Genomic DNA, 8533 nt, shown 5'->3' with positions numbered 1-8533 from the left:
CTCCAAAAACTACAAACTGGAAGTTTCATTGCTGAAAAACAGAAAGCCACCGCAGAGCATGTTGGGAACTACAGTCCCTGGCCAGTACAGATAAAAACCGGAAATCCCTGGGCATAAAGGCAGGAATCGACCGCACAGGATGCTAGGAAATGCAGTCCTGGACATGAACATCCAAACCCAGAAGTCTCTGGGCAGCGAAGCAGTAAGCGGCCGCATAGGATGCTGGGAAATGCAGTCCCATCCACAGCAGTTACAAAAGTTCCTGATGGCCTTGGCTCAAGTCAGCCTTGGCTGCGATCTGCGAGCAGAAGTCATGCCCCACCCTTGATGATTGACCTGAGTCTCTACTGCCAGGTTTCCCTTGCCAGGAAATCCAGCCCTCGGCTTGCAGCCTGCCCCTCTACCTTTATAAAGATAGCTGACATGTCCCCGCCCAGTCAGCCTGTAGATCACACCCTCAGCAGACCTCATGGCCCAGAGGCAGGAAGTGGGGTCTGTAGTGATTGACAGCTGGAGGGGCAGGGTATGCGGTGACTGACATTACAAGGGCCTGGAGGGGTGAGCTCTGTGATGTCACAGGAGCCACACTCATCATCCTCAGGGTTTTTACTCTCATAACCAGCTCACCATGGCCACCGCCCTCTGGGTCCTAGCATTGCTGCTTGGTAACCTAAGAGTTTGGTAGGAGACTCCTGCCATGCCCAGCTGGGGGTGGAGATGGTGAGGGTAGGGAAGGAGGGCAATTCCTGCTCACAGTCACAATTTCCTGTGATGTCACTGCCAGGACCAAGTCCTGTCTGCACCATAGGTAATACCCAGACCCCGGCCCTGCCCTCGGGGACCCTAGGAGAGAAAGTGGGGAAGGGCCTGGTGTGGTTGAGGGCAGGGCCTGGAGAGGGTCACTGATTGTGACCTTGGACACTGTGACCTCGGGGTAGGGGACAGGTGAGCTAGGGTAGTGCTGAAGGGGTGGGGCCTGATGCTGAGCAGTAAAAACCTGCCACCATTTAAATATGCAAATGAGGATACTAAACTGTTATGTAAAGGATGCACTAGTAATTTTGATTATGCAAATAAGCACAGTGCCTGGAAATCTGGAAGTCTGATTGGGGCTTCACATTTGAGTATGTAAATGAGCAAACCCCAGTTTCGGAAATACACTTTAATATGCAAATTTGTGCTGCTTTGCATGCTTTTGCTATGCAAATGAATGCAAGTATTCCCATCTGTTTGGGACTTTGACCTGCAAATACATGCAGGTTAGGTCATTTGGAGGTGTGGCCATGCAAATTAACCCCAGCAGTTTCTGTACTTGATGTCTTCTGAGTCTCCAGGCAGCTCTTAAATATGCAAATCAGAGTGCGGGCAGGGGGTGGGGCCTCCTCTGACCCTGCTCCTGATGTCAAATGTCCATCACAGGCATCTGATGGTGAAGCTGCTCATGCAGGACCCAGTGAGGGCAAGGGCAGGGCCCATGGAGATGGTGAGGGCGGGACATCAGGAGGGGCGGGGCCACAGGGGCGGGTTTAGGTGTACTCCCCTCGGTGGGCCAGTCCCCTAACCCTGCCTCCACACACCTCACCCCATGTCCTGTGTCCTAGCACTGGGAAGTGATGCACTTGAGGGAAGCTTGCTCTGTCAATCAAACACAATGCACCAAGGGCATCATGGGAAATGGGTCACTGCTTCACAAACTCACCAGAAGTCCCGCCCCTTCAGTAACTCTCTCACCAGAATACCCGCCCGGACAGTCACTCACATACTCATTCTCCATCTACAATCCTCATTATTGGGGTGTGGCCGGATGCTGGCTGACAGGGACGTGTGGTCCCACATCCGGGAAGATGGCAGCCAGCTCACGCATGCAGCGGTTGAGTGGAAACCCCACAGTATTGAAGAAATCCCCTTCCACGCGCTCTGCTAGGGCACCGCCTCGCGCCTGAAGCCCATAGGCGCCAGCCTTGTCCCTGGGTGCAAGGCAGGGACGAAGTCACACCAGGTGCCATGCTCAGCCACACCCACGCCCGCCGGGGACAACTCTTCCTTTTCAGGCCTCACTTCCAGGTTTCCTGGCCCCACCCACCCCACCCCGCACCCACTCACAGAGGCTCCCTGCTCTCCACGTATTGGCAGAGCAGTGGCTCCGATAGCCGCGAGAATGTCACACGGGTCTCTTCGTGGAACAGTGACAATTCCACTTCTGCTTCTGGGTCCCCTTCCGCCTCTGGGGCCTCTGGGCATGTGGAACTCGGCTCCTGAAGCTGCCTCTGCCACAGTGGCCTCAAGATGGCCACACCGGTGATGACACTGTGCTGCTGGCCACTCAGCCTGGGCGGGGCCAGGGAAGGCGGGACAGGGCGTGGTTGGCAAGGGGCAGGGCTGGGGTGGGCAGAGGCTGGAGCTCCATGAAGAGGCCCCGCCCACTATGCCTTGGGGGGTCTACCCCGCCCCTTAAGGCCCCGCCCACCTGCGCAGCATCCTGTAGGCATCGTCCTTGTCCTTTGGCTTCTCCAGGATGAAGCCATCCATGGCCTACAGTGGGCGGGGCCAGACGCCAAGGGGCCGGGTCAGTGAGGGGCAGGGCCTCACTCACCAGGACGGTATAGGCTCCAATAATGACATCAGGCGGGTGCAGGTCCTAAAGGGCAGAGGGCGGGGCAGGCTTATGGGCGGGGCCTCGAAAGGAAGGCGTGTGGCCTACCACCTGACCAGAAGGGATGGGGGTCGTCCTCACCCTGTGCAGCCACGATGCCACCTCCAGCACCTTCAGCTTCGCTGTCTCCTGGGCATATTCGGGCGGAGCCGGAAACCCCGCCTTCTCCAGGGACTCCTGGAAGTGGGAGGGTAGGACCTCGAACTGAGTGGTTGAGTGAATGACTGAATGAATGAGTGAATGAATGACTGAATGAATGAGTGAATGAATGACTGAATGAATGAATGACGGGTATTTGATTGACAGCTGTGTCCCCTATAGTTCACGCCTGTAACTCCTCTGACATCACCGCTCCCGTGACCCCGCCCATCCCCTGGGAACCTCTCTAAGTGATTAATTCCTGGTCAATGCTCCCACGCAGAAGTCCCGCCCCGCTTTACCATGTTGCCGGAAGTCCCACCCCGGTTTCCCCGGCAACAGGAACCCTGCTGCCAACCGTGGCATAAACAGGGAAACAGCGAAAACCAGAGGGGTGCACGGACCTAGGGTTGTGATCTCTGTTTCTGCCCTGTTCGCCGCACCCGGAAGTCCCACCTACCGCCTCGATGAGTGACAGGGAATATGCTCTCTGCTGCCTCTTGTGCCGTTTCTGACCTGTTCACTTGGACCTGGAAGTCCAGTCCCTTAAGGCGTTTCCTATCGGGCCCGCAATGTCCGATGCGATCAATTTCCATCCTGGGCCTAAAGCGGATCCAATTTAATCGTCGCCCGGTGGGCAGGGAATCGCACGCTGCACCATCCGTAAGCGGAAGTAATGTGCCGGAAGCGGAACTCAGGCTGCAGCGCACTCCGTCGTGTTTACTTCATGGGTGGAACTCAAGTTGTGCATCTCTTCGTTGCAACCTTTCCTGGGGACCATTTTGTGTGACAGGCCGGAAGCTCAAGTCAGTGACTGGAAGCCTGACGTCCTTGGTTCACAAGCGGAAATCGTGTGTCAGTTTGGCCGGGTGGAACTAGAAGCTTGTTTTCCTTTTGTGTCTTCCGGGGACACTGACAGCCACGAACCAGAAGCTTTAGTTCGTGACCGGAAGGCGGAAGTCCTGAGATCGCAGCCGCTTGTGAGCGGTGCAGGGGACAGTCCCGGAACCGTGTGTTTGAGAAGGAGTTCCTGGGGACAGAGTTGTGAGAGGTGCTCAATGTCTGTAACTCTGTTCCAGTCACTCTAGGAGGTCTCTCCCCCGGCAGAGCCTCAGTAATGACGGATAAACATCAGGCAGGCGGGACGGGGGATAGATGGGTCCAGTATTTTCAAAGCAGGTCCAAGAAATTTTCAGGAGGTGGAGGTGTTTTTTTGACCCGCTCTCTGTCCCAGTGCTCAACCAGACCAGTGGAACAGTGGGTGCAGTAGGACACAGGGTGGGGAAAGTGCGGGTTCTGGGTGGGGTGCTTTGTAGATCAGAGTACTAGAACTTTACTCTCTAGAGATAAGATATAGGGCGTGAAAGACAAAAAAGTAAAGTTAGAGAAATGCCCCATTTTAAATGAAGGACAGACTAAACTGGAAAGTTAACCCCTAGCAATATCTGTTCCTTGGAATCTGCTAACTTACCCTCACAAGGCCCTGAGAAAACAAGATACCCAGAATTCAGACTGTCCGTCCTTTCTTGTGAGTCAGCAGGTGTTGAATAGGGTCTTTAAGAAACAAATAGATAACTGCACCTCCGGTTTGCCCAGACAAGATTAATTAGCACACCCTGAGGCCCTAAGGTCTGTTGACCCTAATAGGGAGACCAGCTAAAAGGGTCATGTACTCAATGGACAGAGGGTCCCACCCCCTCCCTAAGCATGGGGTATTTGCCTTTAAAAACACCTGTGCCGGGGGAGGGGTGGAGGGAGGAGATGGCTTCTTCTCACTAGTCTGCATGCTGGAGGGGCCCCTTTGCACAAATGTTTCCTGTTCATTAAAGCCTCTTGCATGTTGCAGCAACTGGACTGGACATTGAGTTCTTGGGGATACCGATGGAAACTGGGAGACTCCTCATTCTGAGGGTCTTACAAAGCTTGAATTCTTGAATAATGCAGATTGTTTAAAACTGCTCACTGAGTAAGATGTGCTGGCTAACAGTAGTGGTCATACACAAAAATCTTCCTAGCTCCATTCCTCTCTAAATTTTCAACTTTCCATGAAGAATACTCTTTTTATAATTTTGTGTTTGTTAAGTGGTTTTTCTGAGGTTCAGGAATAAAACTCCTACAGTTATAGAGCAATGATCAAGCTTTCTGATGAGAGAAAGACAAATTATCAACTTTTTGATCTGCTTCCTGCTTTTATTTCCTTACAGTTGGAAGTTCCTGTACAACCAGGCCAATAACACCTCATGCTACAGAGTGGGTGATGTGCCCCCATGGGTACCAAAACTCGATGACCATGTCAGGAGTGGCTTCGTCTTGACAGAAACAAACACACTGGAGGTGTTTTGCAACTGCTGCCATTTTTACTTTAGAGTATTGGGTTTTTATACAGAAATTACAAGGAACATATCTTTGGTCACAATTTACAGACATATTATAAAATGCCAGTAATTCCTTTGAAGCATGAGATAAAAAAAAAAAAAAAAAAAAAAAAAAAAAAACACTTATTTTCACCTGCCTGTGGTCAGTGTACCAGAGATTTGGTTTACTGAGTTAGAGAAAAGTCATTGTCTCTTAGCAGTAAACTGTTAAAAGCATTGATAAGAACTCTTGCATTGCTTTACTAAGTTTAGAGGATAGTCATAAACTTTTAACAGTATTTTTCTGTCTTTTTTATTATTTATTTTTTATAACCAAGTCCATTTAAATGAAAACAAACATCTATAGACAATATTTGGGAATTTGGGCGTCGTTCTTTCCAAACCACTTCCTGCTGGTAAGGGGCGCTCTCATGGGGGATTCTAAGAAGATGCTGAAATCCTGGCTGTATTCTGCAAGGCTGCTTTTTCCAGCTGTTTTGAATGTAGGCTCACTTGGTACTCTGTTTCAGGTGGTCTGGCTTGATCAAACCACATTAGTATGGAAGAAATCCACAGCTTTTCGTTTTCTGTGGAAAAAAAAATAGAATAGATATCCTTTTCCCCAGTAACTTGTCCTTGAACTTAATGTTTTGAGTCAAAGCATATTTTTTTTTTTGTAATTTATTATTATACATGTCGATCCCAGTTCCCTCTCCCTTCCTTCCTCCTTCCCTCCCTCCCTCCGAATCTTAAGGTTTCTGTGCAGTGACATCTAATGAAATCTCGATCTCCAACTTGGAAGTAATGTGAAACTTCCACGACTCCCACCACGTAGGTCTCTCAGGGCTGCTTTCTTGCTCACTGTCTCACCCACTGGAGCACCTTAAGCCTAGCAAACAGAGGCTTAAGAAAACAGCACATCAGCACTATGTACAGAGGTAATTTCCACCAGTGGAGGGAGCCCACCAAAGAGCCATTTACAGGGGCTCAGCCCAAACGGTCCAGGGGTGTTTTTAAACCTGAAAAGCACAAAGGGTAGGAGAGCTATCTGATCATTAACGCCAGTCTCCACAGTCAATTTAGTGAAGGTCTCCTCAATGGTTTTATTTATACTTTCTACATGAATTGTTGGTTTTGTATGCACAATGTAATTTTAATCAATCCCCAGTATCTTGGCCAGTGATTTACTTACCTGGGTCACAAAACCTGGACGATTGTCTGATTTTACTACCTTAGGTATTTTGAATCTTCAGAAAATTTTCTTCAGTAATTTTTTTTTAACCACATGGTTGAGACAGTCCCATGCACATGAACAGTTGAAAAAGCATACCTGTTGCCTGTTAATGTTTATGGACTTCTCTTCGTCGAGCAGTACCACTGCCCCAGTCCTTTCTTTACCTTTTATAATGTAACTGATCCTGGCAGTGAACTGGTCATCATCTCCCCAGCCAGCAGGATGTCGTTAAGATCTTTGCAAACTCCAGTCTCTTTAACCAACAGTTGATGGCAGTCATGAGTCCCTGGTTCACCAGTCTCCACAGGCAGAAGAGTGGTGGGATGAGGCTGGCTGGTGGAGCGAACACAATCAGCTCAGTCTCTCAGTGAGAAGCAGGCTTTGGTGGTGGGTCCCGCGGGCGTTGGTCATCATCAGTTGGTGGCTGCCAGACAATGCTCTCCAATGCATGGGGGCTATTATTGTTGCTTTATGCCCCAAAGTCAACTTGTCAGCAGTGATATCTTTTTGATAGACAGGCCCTCCCCTTGCTACAGGATCAAGCTTCTTTGACAGATAAGCAACTGGTCTGTCCCACGGCCCTAGGGATTTGGTTAAAACTCCCCAGGCGACCCCCTTATGCTCATCCACATAAAGGGTAAAAGGTTAGTTATATCAAAAGGCTTAGAGCCAATGCTTTCAGCTGGGCCTTTTTATTGGCATCAAATGCCTCCTGGTGCTCTGGGGTCCAGGAGAATTTTTTCCTTAGTCAGCCTGCAAAACCCAGATGTCCCCAGAAATTCTCCTACTTGTCTGGCCATCGTTGGGGAATTTTAAACCCTTGGGACAGTCAGCTCCAGATGAGCTGCCTAGTTCTACACGTGTCAGGGTCCTTCCATTCAAAGGCAAAAAGCAGTTGGCTGGTGGGATGTAACCTCGAACGAGTGGGGTACCCGGCCCACGCCGAGGTCCACTGTTCTTCGGGTAGTCCATGAATTACCTTGGGCTTTGGGAGGGGTGCCAAACCCCGTTTCCCTTTAATTTTATCCGTTCTTAGGGCTAGGACCTTCGATACCTTGTCTTCTTGGGACAGTCATTTGCCAAGTGTCCTTTTTCTTTACAATATGCACACTGTTCCTCCTTGTCAAGTGGGGTCCTGTTGCCCAGGTTTCCTAGCCTGTTTTAAATTTCCTAACTTTCCTTTAACCACTGCAGCCAAGGTATTTTAGTGAAATTCTTTTCCTGTCTTCTGTCATGCTTTTTCTCTGCTCTCTGTCTCTCTACTGTCTTTTGTTTCTCTCCTTCCCTTCTCTGTCCCTTCAATACACTTTCTCTGTCTCTTAACTCTTCCAGTCTATGGAGTTCCTTCCTAATATCTGGGGCCCAATTTCCCCATGAAGACCAGAGCCACCGAAGCTCTCTGGGCTTCTGAACTAGGGTCAAAAAGTGTTTTCTTTAACTTAGCCAAATTGGTGGGCCATGTCACGGCAACTCAGAGACCTGCCACCAGAGCCTGGCGATAGATTTTTAAGGTCTCCCTACCTTCAGCAGTGTTGAAGTCCCAACTGGGGCGCATCAAAAGGAATCCCAAGTCAATCTTGTTTTTTTTTTTTTTTTTCAGCTGTGCTGGCCGCCCATCGGCCCCAGGGATATTTTTCTAGCCTCAAGCAGAAACTGTTGATAATCATCTCAAATAGCCTAGAGAGAGAACATAAGGAACTCCAAAAAAGGGGGTGATTAGTTTTTCCAATTACAAAGATCTGGGGAGAAGGGTCAGCCCTGGAGGCTGATGTTGGGAATGAAACATGTGTGGTGGCAGGGTCATAAGTCATATCCCTGTCCCTCCATTCCAGCATGGATCTGCCCAGGCCATGTGCGGCCCATGGCTGTTTAGCCATTCTGCTGAAGCTCAGCCCCAGTGGCTCTGGCTGCCCTGCCACATTCCTGAGGGCAGGGGATGAGCATGCTCATTGTCTAGCTGGGTCTCCAGGCCTCTCCTGTGGATCTAAAGTCAAACTTAAGTAGGTTAGTTAGTTTTTGACCCATGGGGAGAATAGAAATGGACACAAACACTATGAACAGAAGGACACACACACAAAAAAAAAAAAAAAAAAAAAAAACCAGAACAATCCAACAAAGAGGACAAATCCACACGGCAGACAAATGGCGCCCAAA

At 49.8% G+C, this 8533-nt stretch overlaps 1 long non-coding RNA gene across 1 annotated transcript; it reads right to left on the bottom strand.

The window, feature by feature from the left end:
• Positions 1–1585: 1585 nt before the first annotated feature.
• On the bottom strand, positions 1586–2825 carry LOC127214647 (uncharacterized). The gene is made up of 3 exons (XR_007833884.1): positions 2735–2825; positions 2104–2638; positions 1586–1967 (listed from the first exon to the last, which is right to left on the bottom strand). It is a non-coding gene; the product is annotated as an uncharacterized LOC127214647 (long non-coding RNA).
• Between the last annotated feature and the right edge of the window lie 5708 nt (positions 2826–8533).

Source organism: Phodopus roborovskii, unplaced genomic scaffold, assembly GCF_943737965.1.
Source record: "Phodopus roborovskii unplaced genomic scaffold, PHOROB, whole genome shotgun sequence".
In the NCBI taxonomy this organism is placed as follows: Eukaryota; Metazoa; Chordata; class Mammalia; order Rodentia; family Cricetidae; genus Phodopus; species Phodopus roborovskii.
Note: the sequence above shows the minus strand (reverse complement) of the source record. Positions and strands in the feature narration are given on the sequence as shown.